Source organism: Vombatus ursinus, unplaced genomic scaffold (genome assembly GCF_900497805.2).
Source record: "Vombatus ursinus unplaced genomic scaffold, bare-nosed wombat genome assembly UNPS02005069.1, whole genome shotgun sequence".
Lineage (NCBI taxonomy): Eukaryota > Metazoa > Chordata > Mammalia > Diprotodontia > Vombatidae > Vombatus > Vombatus ursinus.
In genome coordinates, this window is record NW_020944847.1 from 98052 (window position 1) to 113133 (window position 15082).

General features: G+C 36.5%; 1 pseudogene; it reads right to left on the reverse strand.

Moving 5' to 3' along the window:
• Window positions 1–12762, reverse strand: part of LOC114029034 — a 20119-nt pseudogene extending 7357 nt beyond the window's left edge.
• Between the last annotated feature and the right edge of the window lie 2320 nt (window positions 12763–15082).

Here is a 15082-nt window from a genome sequence, read left to right on the forward strand (position 1 = left end):
ATATGTATAAACCTCTCACTACCCCCCTTGAAATTGAGACATTTGATTTGTTTTGGGCATTCTACAGATAGACTTAATTTTAATTCTAATCATGCTTCCCCTGACATTTCTCTTTTCTTGGATGCACCTTCCTTCTATTTATAAGGAATGAAAAGTGAAAATTCATCAAGGAAGGGATAAATCGAAGGATAGAGAAAGAAAGACAAGAAGAAAAGAAAGAAGGTAGGAAATAAGGAATGAAGATAGAAAAGGAAAGGGAAGAGAAAGGGAAAAAAGGAAAGGAGAAAGGAAGGGAAGGAGAGAAGGGAAAGGAAGAAGAAAGGAAGGAGAGAGAAAGGGAAGGAAGTGGAACTAAATAAAATGGAAAAAAAGGGAAAAAATCCATACAAACTCACTTGAATTTAACCTGGTTAATACCACAGGGTTCTCTGCTGTTTGCTTCTCCAAAATAAGATGCTCAAAAATGGCAGTACAGGTTTCTTTTTACAAGCACAAGCGTGGAAGAGCTCCTCCAGCTGAGGCAGGAGTATCTGACAATTACAGAAGATCCTTTATTGCATGACCATTATGATTCTGTTCTACTTGCTCAGGAAGAAAGTCTCTTTTTCAAGTTTCCCTATTATACTTCTAGGAAAGGGGAACCACAAGCCCCATGGGATGGCCCTTATGAGCCAATTCCACTTCTGTTACATGTTCTGAGCATTACCTTGGGGAGAGTGTCCCTGATGTCCAGCAAAATGCAACATCCTAGAGACCATTGCACTGAGGTAATTATCTCTACGTGGGGAAAAATAGGGTGCCAGATAAAGTTCTCTCAGGAGCACTGTGTTTGGAGTTAAAGGAACATTAATTAAGGTGCATTGCATAAATAATTATGATGACTGAATGGTGCATCATCTCTCAGATTTCCTCAAAAGAATATAATAAGGGGGCAGCTATGTGGTGCAGTGGATAGAGCACTGGCCCTGAAGTCAGGAGGACCTGAGTTCAAATCTGGCCTCATACCAAACACTTGACACTTACTAGCTGTGTGACCTTGGGCAAGTCACCTAACCCCAATTGCCTCACTTAAAAAAAAAAGATTATAATAAGCTCCATTCACCCATTATCTAGAAGGCATGAAAGGAAAGGCCTGAGGAGTTACTAGACTTGTATGTAGTTTGAAAAGTTTGCATCAATTTACAGTGGCCAGGGTTAAGGGTTTGATTGCTGTAGAGGTGAGATAGCTGCATAAACTTTGTTATGTTTTCAAATGTATTTTAATTTCAGTTCCAAATGATCCCTCTTTTCATTTTTGCTCTTCCTTACAAGAAGGTGAGAAAAATGATTATTGAAACCAGTGATTTGGGGAGATTCAGGTTGCCCCCTTTTTCTTTTATCCTCATTTCAAGATCTCAGTCTCTGAAGGTTGAGCTAACCTTCTCCTCTATCCAGATCCTACTCAGGATTGGGTGGGGATTGCCCAAGGTTGGTGGTGACTTAGAAGTAAATGACAGAATCAAAGTTCAGGTCCAACCCCTCATTGTAATATGCATTCTTTCCTTAATTCTTAGTCAATCAGAGTTGATTACTACCCTCAGGAACACTCCTCTTCCAGTGAGTATACAAGCCATGAGCCTGCTGATATGATTGTCTTTGGTCTAAGAGAGAGAGAGCCAAATGACCATCCTTTTATTAACAAACATGCTGGCATTATTAGTAAAATAATTAAATTACCCAGAAATTATGTCTGACATTTTTAAATGTCAGAAGGGAAAAAATTAAAGAAACTTATCAACAAAGTCATAATATCTATAAGATTATATAATAATGTATGATATTTCAAACCCAAAGTCATTTACCGAGAGGAAATTGGTGCATTCCAACTTGTGTGATTGAATTCTATGGTCTTTTAGTCTCCTTTTATAATTGTACTATCTTAGACCAAAATAATATTTTTTGCATTCATATATGATACTTTGCTCAGCTATTGCCAACTCAATGGGGAAACTTTTTTTTCATTTCTAATATGACAAAGGATGTGGCTATGAATGTTTTGTTACATATAATCAAATACGTTATATACTTTCAATGCTGTAATTTACTTCTTTGGAATATATCACAATTTATCAGTTATCTATCAGCCTCAAATGTAACACATCATCTAGTGACTTTTCTTGAACAATCTTGCAGCTAGATAGCACCATGGATAGAGCACTGGACCTAAAGTGAGCAAGACCTGAGTTCATTTGACTTCAGACACTTACCAGTCATGTGACACTGGGCAAGTCACTTAAACAAACTCTCTTTGTCTTAGTTTCAACTGTAAACTGAAGATAACTCACCTCCCAGGGTTGTTGTGAGGAACAAAGAAAATGATATCTGTAAAGCAGTATGACTGGCACATAGTAGGTACTTTACAAATGTTGTTGGTGTTGTTGGTACAATTTTAAATTGATTTCCAATAAGGTGGGGCAAATGTGCTGCCCACTCAGAACATATACGTGTATCTATCCTCCTTCAGCCTTTCCAATATTGAATGTTTTAAGCTTTTATCAACTCTGCTTGATTTCCTATCCTAAATTACAGATAAGGGGCTGACTAGTATTGAGAGAGGGAGTTTCCTCACCTGGGAAATCTCTATACCAATAAAACCACAGGCCCATTCCTAGTCCTTATGTCTGTTTATCTCAACTCGGTCAATTTGTATGGTGGGATGTTATGCCTCATATTGTTAGTGTATTAGATAATGTTGTATATAACTGCTGATAGATGACATGAAAACTTTCAAAATGGTTTTGACCTTGGCACAAAGAGATCATAGTGTCACAGTACTCTCTACAAGACTAAACACATCTGCAATGCAAGGTTCTATCTGGGTACCATAGTTTAGCGAGGACGTGGACAGCTTCGAAAACATTCAGAAGACAGTAAACAGAATGATAAAAGATGTCAGTCCCAAGTCATGTGAGCATTGTTTTAAAAACCTGGGGATGGTTAGCCTAGAAAAGAGAAGGGAGGGGGGACAGGATAGCTATCTTCAGGTATTTGGAGAATTTCATGTGGAAGAGTGATTATTCCACTAAGTAGACGTGTATGTTTGAGTAGTTTGAAATTATAATTGCAGATAAGCCTTTGATTTCTCAAAATCGCTCATTTGACTACTTATCTATTGAAATATGGCTCTTTATGTCATATATTTGTGTTAATTCTTTGAACAATTTGAATGTTTAAGTTTTATCCATTTTTCCATGTATGACTTCTCTTCTTAGTCTAACTGCATTGACTTTAAGTGTAAGGTTAGGATGGATTGAAAAAATAAATAAATGATCATGCCTGATGCCTTAATGAAATAAGAACAAGTTTCAATCAATCAATCTCAGTCACAGGCTTGAGTTTAAATCATTCAATCAATCCTTGATTTTAAATTAATGGTAAAAAGTCATTGACTGGAATGTTGCACAGGAATAATGATAAGATTTTGTTGTTTTTCTGTCATGCCCAGCTCTTCATGAAATTATGGACCATAGCATGCCAGGCCCTCCTATCCTCCACTATCTTCTGAAGTCTGTTCAAGTTTATGTTCATTGTTTCCATGACACTATCCATCCATCACATCCTCTTCCCTCTCCTTATCCTTTTGCCTTCAATCTTTTTCAACATCAGGAACTTTTCCAATGAGTCCTGTCTTCTCATTAGGTGGCCAAAGTATTAAAGCTTCAGCTTCAGTAGTTGAATAGCCTTCTGTTCTAGTAAATAGCCTAAACTAATGTGTTTATGGACTGACTGATTTGATCTCCTTTCTGTCCACGAATTTTCAAAAGTCTTCTCCAATGGTACAACTTGAAAGCATTAGTTATGCAGTGCTCAGCTTTCCTTATAGTTCAACTTTCACAGGCCATACAGCCTCATCAAGAGGCTTCTTAATTCTTTGTTTTCTGCCATCAGAGTGGTATCATCTGGCATTTTGTGTGATGGACTCTGCATATAAGTTTAATAAATAAGGTGACACCATATAGCCTCGTCATACTCCTTTTTTTGGATATTAAATCAATCAGCTGTTTTGTGTTCAGTTCTGCTGATTCTTGACCTGCATACAGGTTCCTCAGGAGACAAGCAAGATGATCTGGTACTCCCATCTCTTTGAAGACTTGCCACATGTTGTTGTGAGTTGCACAGTAAAAAGCTTTAGTGTAGTTAATGAATCAGAAGTAGATTTTTTTTCTGAAAGCTTCTTGCTTTCACTGTAATCCAATGAATGTTGGCAATTTGGGCTCTAGTTCCTCTGCCTCTTTGAAAACCAACCTGCTTTTCTGTAATTCTCAGTTTCCATATTGCTGAGGCCTAGCTTGCAGAATCTTAAGCATAACTTTGCCGGCATGTGAAATGAATGCAACTGTTTGGTAATTTGAACATTCCCTGGCATTGACCTTCTTTAGAACTGAGACATAAACTGATCTCCTCCAACCCAGTGGCCACTGCTGCATTTTCTAAATTTACTGAAATATTGAGTGCACTTTAATAGCACGGAATTCTGTCATCTCCAATAGACTTACTGTTAACAATGATTCATAAGGTCCACTTGACTTCATTCTCTAGGATGCCTGGCTCCAGATCATAACTATACCATCATGGCTATGAATAATGTTAAGATCTTTCTTTCACAGTTCTTTTGTGTATTCTTACCACTTCTTCTTAATCTCTTCTGTTTCTGCTAAATTGGTAATATTTTTGTCTTTTATCATGCCCCTTTTTGCCTGAAACTTTCCCTTGATATTTCTCATTTTCTTGATGACATCGCTTGTCGTTTTCATATTATTGTTTTCTTCTGTTTCTTTACATTGCTCATTTAAGAAAAGCTTCTTATCTCTCCTTGCTATTCCCTGGAATTCTGCATTCTGTTAGATCTTTTCCTTTCTCCTTTATCTTTCATTTTCCTTCTCTCCTTAGTCCTCATCAGCCAACCATTTTTCTTCCTTGCTCTTCTTTCTCTTTGAAATTATTGCTGCCTACCATACAGTTTTGTGAACCTCTGTCCACAGTTCTTCAGGCACTGTATATACCAGAGCTAATCCCTTAAATCTGTCAATCACCTTCACTTCATACTCACAAGGGATATTATTTGAGTCGTACTTATATGGTCTGATGATTTCCCCTACTTTTTTAAATTTATGCCTGAATCTTGCAATAAGAAGCTCATGATCTGAGCCACATTCAGCTCTAGGGCTTGTTTTAACTGACTGTATAAAGCTTCTCCACCTTTGGCTGAAAAGTATATAATCAATCTGACTTCTATATTGACCATCTGGAGACGTCCATATGTAGAGTCACCTTTTAGGTTGTTGAAAAAGTGTGAAGACCAGTGATTTGTATTGGCAAAACTCTTTTAGTCTCTGCCCTGCTCCATTTGGAACTCCAAGGGCAAATGTGCCTGTCATTCTAATTATCTTTTTATTTCATACTTTTAAATTCCAATTCCCTATGATTAATGCAATTTTGGGGTATTATTTCTAAAAGATGCTGTATGTCTTCACAGAACTGATTAACTTTAGCCCCTTCAGTATCAATTCTTGGAGACCTCCCCCTTTCAAATGGAAGTGGGCCTTTTGAACTTTACTTTCCAATCAATGTCCTTATTGTATATCAGTATTTGGCAGCATCTGCATGGGTGGTCATGTTTAGACTGGATGTAGATATATGGTTCCACCAGGACCTCAGCAAACAAGAGATACCATGTCCAAAGAGAAGTTCTATAGGACATGAAGTGGGCATCCTGTAACTTCAAGGGAGGATATGGAAAAGAGTCTCAAAAGATCTTCTGACATTGATGGACTGCATCTAGCTTTGTTTGCTCTTCTAAATTGATGATGTTAAATAAGACAACATGCCACAACATTTAGGATGCAACAAAAGCAGTAATCAGAAGAAAACATATATCACTAAATGCTTACTTCAATAAAGTAGAGAAAGAGTAGACCAATAAATTAGGTATGCAACTAAAACAAAACTAGAAAAGGAAGGAAATAAAAATCTCCAATTAAACACTCAATTGGAAATCCTGAACATTAAAGGTGACAATAAAATTGAATGAGAGAAAACCATTAAATTAATAAATAAAATTAGGAATTGGCTTTATGAAAAAGCAATAAAATAGATAAACAAAAAAAGAGAAGAATACCAAATCACTAGAATCAAAAATGAAAAGAGTAAATATTTCACTAAAGAAGACACAAAGTAATTATTAGAAGTTATTTTGTCCAATTATATACCAATAAATTTAAAAATTTAAGTAAAATAGATGAATACCTACAAAAATATAAATTGTCTAGATTAACAAAAGAGGAAATAGAATATCTAAATAAACTTATTCCAGAAGAAAGAAATTTAATAGGCCATAAATGAGCTTCCTAAGAAAAAAGCATCAAGACCAGATAGATTTAAAAGTAAATTCTACTAGACAGTAAAAATCAACTAATTCCAATATGAAATAAATTATTTGGAATAACAGGCAAAGGAGTTCTGACTAATTCTTTTTATGAAACAAATATGATGCTGATACCTAAACTAGGAAGAGCAAAAGCAGAGAAAGGAGATTACAGGGCAATTTCACTCATGAATGCAAAAATCCTAAATAAAATACTAGCTAGGAGACTACAACAATATGTCATAGAGATTATACATAGTGACCAAGTGGGATTTATATTTGGAATGCAGGGATGGTTTAACATAAGGAAACTCATTAACATAATTGATTATTTCAATAACAAAGTTTTAAAAATCATATCAATAAATGTAGAAAAGGCTTTCAACAAAATACATCACTCATTCCTATTCAAAAAATACTTGAAAGCATACCAATGGATTTTTCCTTCAAATAAAAAGAAACATCTACTTGAAACCATCGACAAGCATAATTTGTAATGAAGTCTTCCTATTAAGATCAAGAGTGAAACAAGGATGCCCATTATCACCAATATTATTCAATATTGTATTTGAATTGGTAGCAATAGTGATAAGAAAAGAAAAATAAATTGAAGAAATAGGATGGACAATGAGGTAATAAAACTATCTCTTTTTGTAGATAATATGGTGATATACTTGGAAAATCCTAGAGATTCAACTAAAAAGCCAGTTGCACCAATTAATAATTTTAGCAAAATAGCAGGATACAAAATAAACCCACATAAATCATCAGCATTTCCATATATCAACAAGAAAACTCTACAAGAAAAGATAGTAAGAGATGCCCCATTTAAGATAATCATAGACAGCACGAAACAGCTGGGATAATGCCTGCCAAGACAAACCTAGGAACAACATGAACCTAATTATAAAACACTTTTTATACCAATAAAATCAGATTTAAATAATTGGAAAAATATCATTTGTGGGTGGGTAGAGCCAATATAATAAAAATGATAATTCTACCTAAACTACTCTATTTGTTCAATGACATCCCAATTTAAATGACCAAAAAATTATTTTTGACCTAGAAAAAATAAAAACAAAATTCATTTATGAGAACAAAAGGACAAGATTATCAAGGAATTAATGAAAAAAATGTAAAGGAAGGAGGTTTATCAGTATCAGATAGTTGGGACACTCATGCATTGTTGATGGAACTGTGAACTGGTCCAACCACTCTGGAGAGCAATCTAAAATTATTCCCAAAGAGTTATAAAACTGTGTATGCCTTCTTCCCCAGCAATACCACTATTAAGTCTGTGTTCCAAGGCAATAAGGGACAAAGGAAAGGAACTCATGTGTTCTAAAATATTTATAACTGCACTTTTTGTGGTGGCAAAGAATTGGAAGTTGGTTGCATACCTATCAATTGGGGAATGGCTAAACAAGTTGTGTAATATGATTATGATGGAATACTATTGTGCTGTAAGAAATTAGGAGTAGGTTGGTTTTAGAAAAACATGGAAAGATTGCATAAAATAATGAAGAGTGAAATAACCAGAATCAAGAGACCATAGTATACAATAGCAACAATGCTGTTCAAAGAATAACTGTAAACAACTAAGTTATTATGAGTATCATAAATACTCAAATCAACAACAAAGGACCTATGAAGGAAGATGCTATCCACCTCCAGAGAAAGAACTAAAAAAAGAAATATGCATAGTATGGTTTTGCATATTATACATACATGTGTGTGTGTCATGCAGTGGCCTTCTCTAGGGTGGGGTGGAGAGGAAGGGAGGGAGACTGTTTGAAACTTAAAATGTAACAAAACATTAATTAAATTCAATTAAAAAATAAAAAGTATAAATAAAACATTGATAAATTGATGGTATTAGACATCAATGTAAGTATTTGCTTTTAAGGTCAGCTTTGTAGGATGCTTTATTTAGAGCATAAACACTATTCACTTATAAAATATTCAGATATTGCTTTTGATTTCCTTCATATATGGTTGCAAGACCAGATGTAGCAGCTGGTGCCATTCAGGGTCTCCTTTCCTCCACTTTTTAAAAAATGTATTTTATTTTTAATTTATTTCCATAATAAAATAAAAAAGATTATTACATATGAAACTGCAGATTTATTATGTAAAACTTGCTATTCCTTTCAAATATATAACAGTTATCATGTAAATTTCTTTTTTTCCCTTTTATCCTTCCCTTCTCCTATGCCCTAGATATGGTTACCATTAGAAACAAATGTGTTGGGGGGTGTGTGTGTGTACACACATACAAAAAAAACATTCTCTCCATTCTTCTATTTATAAGTTCTTTCTCTGAATGCAGATAGCATCTTCCTTCATAGGTCCTTTGTAGTTAATTTGGGTATTTATAATACTTAAAATGACTTAGTTGTGCAAAGTTCTTCTTAAAACAATATTGCTGTTATTGTTTACAATGTTCTCTTGGTTCTGCTCATTTTGCTCTTCATTATTTCATGCAAGTCTATCTATGTTTTTCTAAGGTCATTGAGCTCATCATTTCTTATAGCACAGTAGTATTCCATCACAATCATAAACCACAATTTGTTCAGCCATTCCCCAATTGATGGGTATCTCTGCAATTTTCTCCTCCTGTAGGTATAAAAAAGACTTAATTACTGAAGGAAGAGGATTCCAGAACCCTGAGAATGTCTTCCTCCCTTGTCTGGCCTGATAGGCAGTTTTCTTTGATTTAGTGAAACTAGCTACCTAAAAAGATAGCTTTCCTTTAGTTTCCTGTAGCAAATGACATAGATTTTCTTTTAACAAGTATGCTCTTTTTTCTTTGTAAGGCCTCTTCCATTTTAATGAATAGCTGGCTCTGTTTTCTTTGTTTCATACAATGTATAAATAATGCTTGTTTAATGGTGAATGAAGCATTCTTCATCATTTACTGATGGAGAATGATATGCTCTAAGTGAATTGTTTCTGACCTGTTCTGGATTATTACCATTATCTGGTAAAATTGATAAGGAAATTTCATGCAATAATTATGGCAACCCCCAATGGGACTGGATGACCCAACCCTGACAGATTCTCATCTTGAAAAACTTTCCAAGTGTACTATAGTGAGATTATCAACTCCACACATTCTAGAAAGGGGAACCTGAAAAGCCCTGGTAAAAGCTACAGATCAGCACTTTTGTGTTCCAAATTGAGAGATCTATGGAAACAAGATTACTGTTTGTGCATGTTTGTACTGTGTTATCAGATGTCATTTGTGTTTATTGAGTTTCTTGGTTGTTGTCATTTCAATTCCAATTCCCAGAGCTTGTAAGTCTACTGTAAAACTCAAGTAACTGCTGGCATCTCATTCAAAATAATGATATAAACCTGATATAAACCAAAAAAATTGTTAGAGTGGTCAGAGGTCATTCTGTTCTGAAACAGAGTCCTCTCAAAAATATTTTGGCTAATTAGAAAAAATCCCAGGAAGAGTTAGTGTGTCTAAGTACGTACTTGATAATTTTTCAAATAAAATGGCTATCCTATACTTGTTCTACTGAAATACACTGTTCATTATTTGGTACCTTTGATCATGAAAATGTATAGGTTTTAAAGGGTAAAGTAAAAGTTAAATTCAAAAAAATAAATGGTTTATTGGCTCATTTGGGCAGATTCTAAAGTGAATAAAATTTGTCAATCACTTGTGAAAAATGAAGGCCTTTCTTTGCTTTATTTGGGCTGGGAGGTTTGTGTTTTCTTTCACAAGGTGACTAAGGTGGGAATATTATTTTTACATGATTGCACATGTATAACCTATATCAGATTGCTTACTATCTCAGGGAGGCATAAAAGGAAGGGGGGGGAAATTTGGAAGTCAAAAAATTTTTAAATGAATGTTAAAAAATTTTACATATGATTGGAAAAAAATAAAATTAGAAAAGATAACTTCATTTGAATACCTATGCAGAAAAATTTCGTAAATTAGTGGGCATCAGAACTAGGCAAATTAGGTTTCAATTCCTTTGACCCTAGCCTCAGGCAGTCATTTAATCCCTCAGTGCCCCAGGCAATATTGTCAGATTAAAATGAGCAGAACAGTTCACAGAACATAGGCTGAATTCTGGAATGTACTTTAGATGCCACTGGTCAACTCACCTTCCATTTTGAAGTAGAGTTATTGGCACCCAGGTAGGTTAAATTAATTGTTCCAAGGTTTCATAGATAGGAAATGGAAAGGTTGAGGTTCAAAATAGGGTCCTTGGGTGTCAGGTCAGTACATTTTCCACTAAAGCACTCAAATTGGTTTGGCATAATGAAGAACTTTAAGTGTGTGAGTATTCCTGTGTGTATGTACAGTACACAATATGTGTATATATATATAGAGAGAGAGAGAGGGGAGCTAGGTGGTACAGTGGATAGACCACAAGTTTGGAGGCAGGAAGATCTGAGTTCAAATCATCAGACAGTTATTAGCCATGTGGTCTTGAGCAAGTCACTTCACCCTTTTTGCCTCAGTTTCCTCATCTGCAAAATGAGCTGGAGAAGGAAATGGCAAACCACTCCAGTATCTTTGCCAAGAAAATCCCAAATGGGGTCAGGAAGAGTCAGACACAACTGAAATGACTAAATAACAAAATATTAATGTATATTTTCATGTATGGACATATATTTATACAAATATGAAACTGTGCCATTCCTCTCCCCCCACCCCCATCCCCATTGAGAGAAAGAAGAGGAGGGTGGAAGTTTAGGAAGAAGAGAGTATGATCCACAGGCACTAAGGCAGCAATTCTCCCTTTCTGTCAGCTGGTGGTATAGTAGATAGAGTACTGGGCCTGGAATCAGGAAGTTCTGAGTTCAAATCCAATCCCAGACTCTATTTTTTTTTTGGTCAGGCAATGGGGTTAAGTGACTTGCCCAGGGTCACACAGCGGGGAAGTGTTATGTGTCTGAGGCCAGATTTGAACTCAGGTCCTCCTGAATCCAGGGCCTGTGCTCTATCCACTGTGCCACCCAGCTGCCTCCAATCCCAGAATCTTACTGTGGGATGCTAGAAAAGTCACTTCACCTCTACTTGAATTTCCACATCTGTAAAATGGTAATAATAATATCACCTACCTCCTAGAGTTGTTGTGAGGATGAAATGACATAATGATTGTAAGACACTTAGTACAGTGCGTGGCACATAGTAGGTGCTATATTAATGTTAACTATTATTATTATTATTATTACTACTGTTACTATTATCAACATCATTATCATTATCCTGCTACAAAGAGGAGAAATAAATCAGAGGATAGGAGACTAGCCAAAAGGGAAAGCCCTGGTCTGAGCTGTCCCCTAATGGTAAAAGATAGTTGTTGACAAGATGGATTCTGTTAGACCCCTTTTCCTGGTTGAGTGTGAGAGAAACAAATTGCCAGCCAGATAGCTTTACACTTTTTCAGGGATATCTAGAGATTACAATAGGAACTCAACTATATGCCGGCTTGTCAGCTTGATACTCCAGAAATAGTATTCACTAACATTTATACAATGCTTTAAAATCTGCAAAGCCCTTCATATGTATTGACTCATTTGGCTTTCACGATAATCCTGAGGTAGGCACTATTATTCCCATTTCACAGATGACAAAACCTGAGACTGAGGGAGGATAAATGACTTGCTCAAGTTGAGGCATCTAGAAAACCACTGAGAAAAGATTTGAATTCAGTTCTTCCTATCTGGAAGAATTCTATTCTATTCACTAAACGACCTAGGGTTCTATTCACTAAACTACCTAGACATACTGCCCTTCATTTCCAATTCTGAGTTCATGGATTGCCTAGGTAAGTTCTTAGTAAGTTCTTAGTAAGTTAGTAAGTTCTCAGAATCACTGGTCCTGAGCTCCTCAATAGCTCAGGCAGGTTCTCCATGGATTAGATTGAGGGAGACCACTTCCTGAGCTCAGTATTTTCAGGCCCACTTGACTGCTCTCCAAGTCCTGAACTTAATGTTCTGGACTGTTCACCACTATCAACACTCAACAACATAAGCTCTTTAATGTCTTCTTTCTCCTTGCCACCTTCATAGCTAATATTCACAAAGGAAGGGGATGCTGCTTTATTTCTTCAGCCCTGTGAAATGAATGAAAAAACAAAGATTTCAACTCCTGAGCATTTTGATTTATTAAGCAATGCATGGCAATTGCCTAACAAATTGCAATCAGACCCCTTCCTCAGTTTAGGACTGGACCCATAATTAAATAGAAAGGGAACTAAGCTAGCTGCACAATTGAGTCACAAGATGGAGTTAGTGTGGTTCACTTAATTCCCAGGACTGATCACTTGCTGTCCTAATCCCCTCATTTCCCTCAATTTCCTCACTCTTTAACCCCCCACCTCCATCTCGATAATGGGTTCTAGCTGGAATACAGCCCTTGGAGCAGTTTTCCCTAGAATCTAGAACCTAGATATATGCATTTTCTTAGTTGTTACCCCTTTATCTTTTAATCCATTATATTACTTAGTATAGAGTTTGTTTTTACTTATATATGTGCAGATTATCTTCTCTGAATAAAATGTAAGCTTCTAGAAGGAGGGAGGGGAGGAGGAATAGTTCAATTATTTTTTTGTCTTTGTTCCTGGTCACCTGAAAATATGTTATTCTTTCTTGGTGACTTCTTCAATCTCCATGAGTTCAGTTATCATCTTTATGGATAGACTGCTTGAAATCTATACACAGACCCCTCCTCCCCCCACAGATTACAAACTCTGGTCCTAAATGAATCAAACTCAAAGACAACAACAAAACACTCTTATATAATAAAATGTTCATGCAAAACATAGAAAGCACTGGTGGGGGGGCAGGAAATCTCCTAAGCATCTTTTCCAACAGAACTGAGCAGGATGGAAGGAGTGTCTATTATCACCACCTGGTGGTTAAATTTCTCTAGTAAACCACAAAAGCATGAGAAACTTTGGTCCTGGCTCCAAGGTGGTACTGTACCCCACCCCACCTTATGTTTTTCTCCTTTATTTCTCTAGAGTTGAAGATAGGATCAAAGGTTTCATCCTATTTTCCTCCTTTTCTTTTTTCAATTAGGGGATGGGAAGTCTCTATGGCCTCATGTTTAAGCAGACCTTCCTAGTTCTAAGACATGTACCAATCAATTATAGCCTTTATTACAAAAATCTGCATGGGTGTATTACATTTTTTAGGATTATGATTAAGGGTTCTATTTAAATTACATGGGAACAATATTTTTTCAGTGGTTTTCATGTCCAGTGTTTATTCAATAGCTATCTCCCCAGTTCATGTACTTAGTGATTCAACCAATTTGATTATGAGTTAATGAGCTTATGTTCTGAGTCAATGTTCTGAGAGAGTTCATACTATCTCTCTCTATCGATATAGATATATAGATATGGATACAGTAGTCTCCACCCTCTTATCCATGGGCCATACTATTACAAGGTCCCCAATGGATGACTGAAACTGCAAATAATACTGAACCCTACACATGAAGTTCTCACTTGAACTTTTAACACACATGTTAACTTTACTGTACAGTCAAGTGCTCTCTCTCTTCTCCGCTGCCCCTTCGCTCCACCCTCTGTGGCTTCCCAACCCCTTAATTAAAAAAAGAAAAAGAAACCTTCAAACGATGTAGAAGAACCAACCAAAGGAGAAAACATCCACCAGTCCACCTTCTCTACCGAATAGACTAGAGTTTTGCCCCTCTGTGCCCAGCCACCCGCATGTCTAGTCCCCTTGTCTTCTGTTGATGGGATTTCACGTACCACATGACTGATCCTGGCTTCCAAGTGTAGTTGAATGGTATGCCAGTACCCTCCCTTTATGGGAATGGGGCCCCACTTACTGTCTACCTCATTTCCCTGGAATTTGCGGTTGATCGCAGGTAACTGCAACCACAGAAAACGAAACCTTGGATAAAGGGGGAGTACTGCATCTATCAGCGGATAAAATGCTGGGCTGTAGTCTAGAAGACTCAGCTTCCCAGTTCAAATCTGGCCTCAGACACTTAGTAGCTGTGTGACCTTAACTATGTTTGTCTCAGTTTCTTCATTTGTAAAATGATCTGGAGAAGGAAATAGCAAACCACTACAGTATCTCTGCCAAGAAATGACCAGAGTCTAAAGATCTTGACCCCAAAAGATTTGGGGTGCTCTCTATAATAGCTGAAGGAGACTTTAAGTCACCCTTTTCTAACCAGCTGGTTTGTATAACAAACTTCAGCAAATACTGGTTATTCCTTGTCTTCAAGTTCCAGACATAGAGATAAATAGTGGTGAAAACTATTAATTGGTAGTTATGTTAAGGACCTAATTAAATGAGGATTCTGTGAGGGTGCCAGCTAACTTTTAATGAGCCTTGGTGAAGTTGAGACCCTGGGGAGTTTTTGTAAATATTCTGCCAACTGGCCAAGTAACAAACATTAATGAGTCTCTTGGGTGACTGAAAGATATTTATATTTTTCATTTCAGCAGTTGGAGGATGGACTAGTCTCAGGGACCACAGGGTCCTGTGATTAGCAGTTCTACCTGGTTCAAAGTTCTGCCTTAGGCTCTGGGCCTGCGACCAGAGTCTCAGAGCACTAAACTTTCTTTCTGAACAATTAAACTTACAATTAGAAGCACTGTACTCTCTCCTTGGCAAGATGCAATCTCTTGAGGTTAGGCAGGCTATCTTCCTCTTGCCAAAACA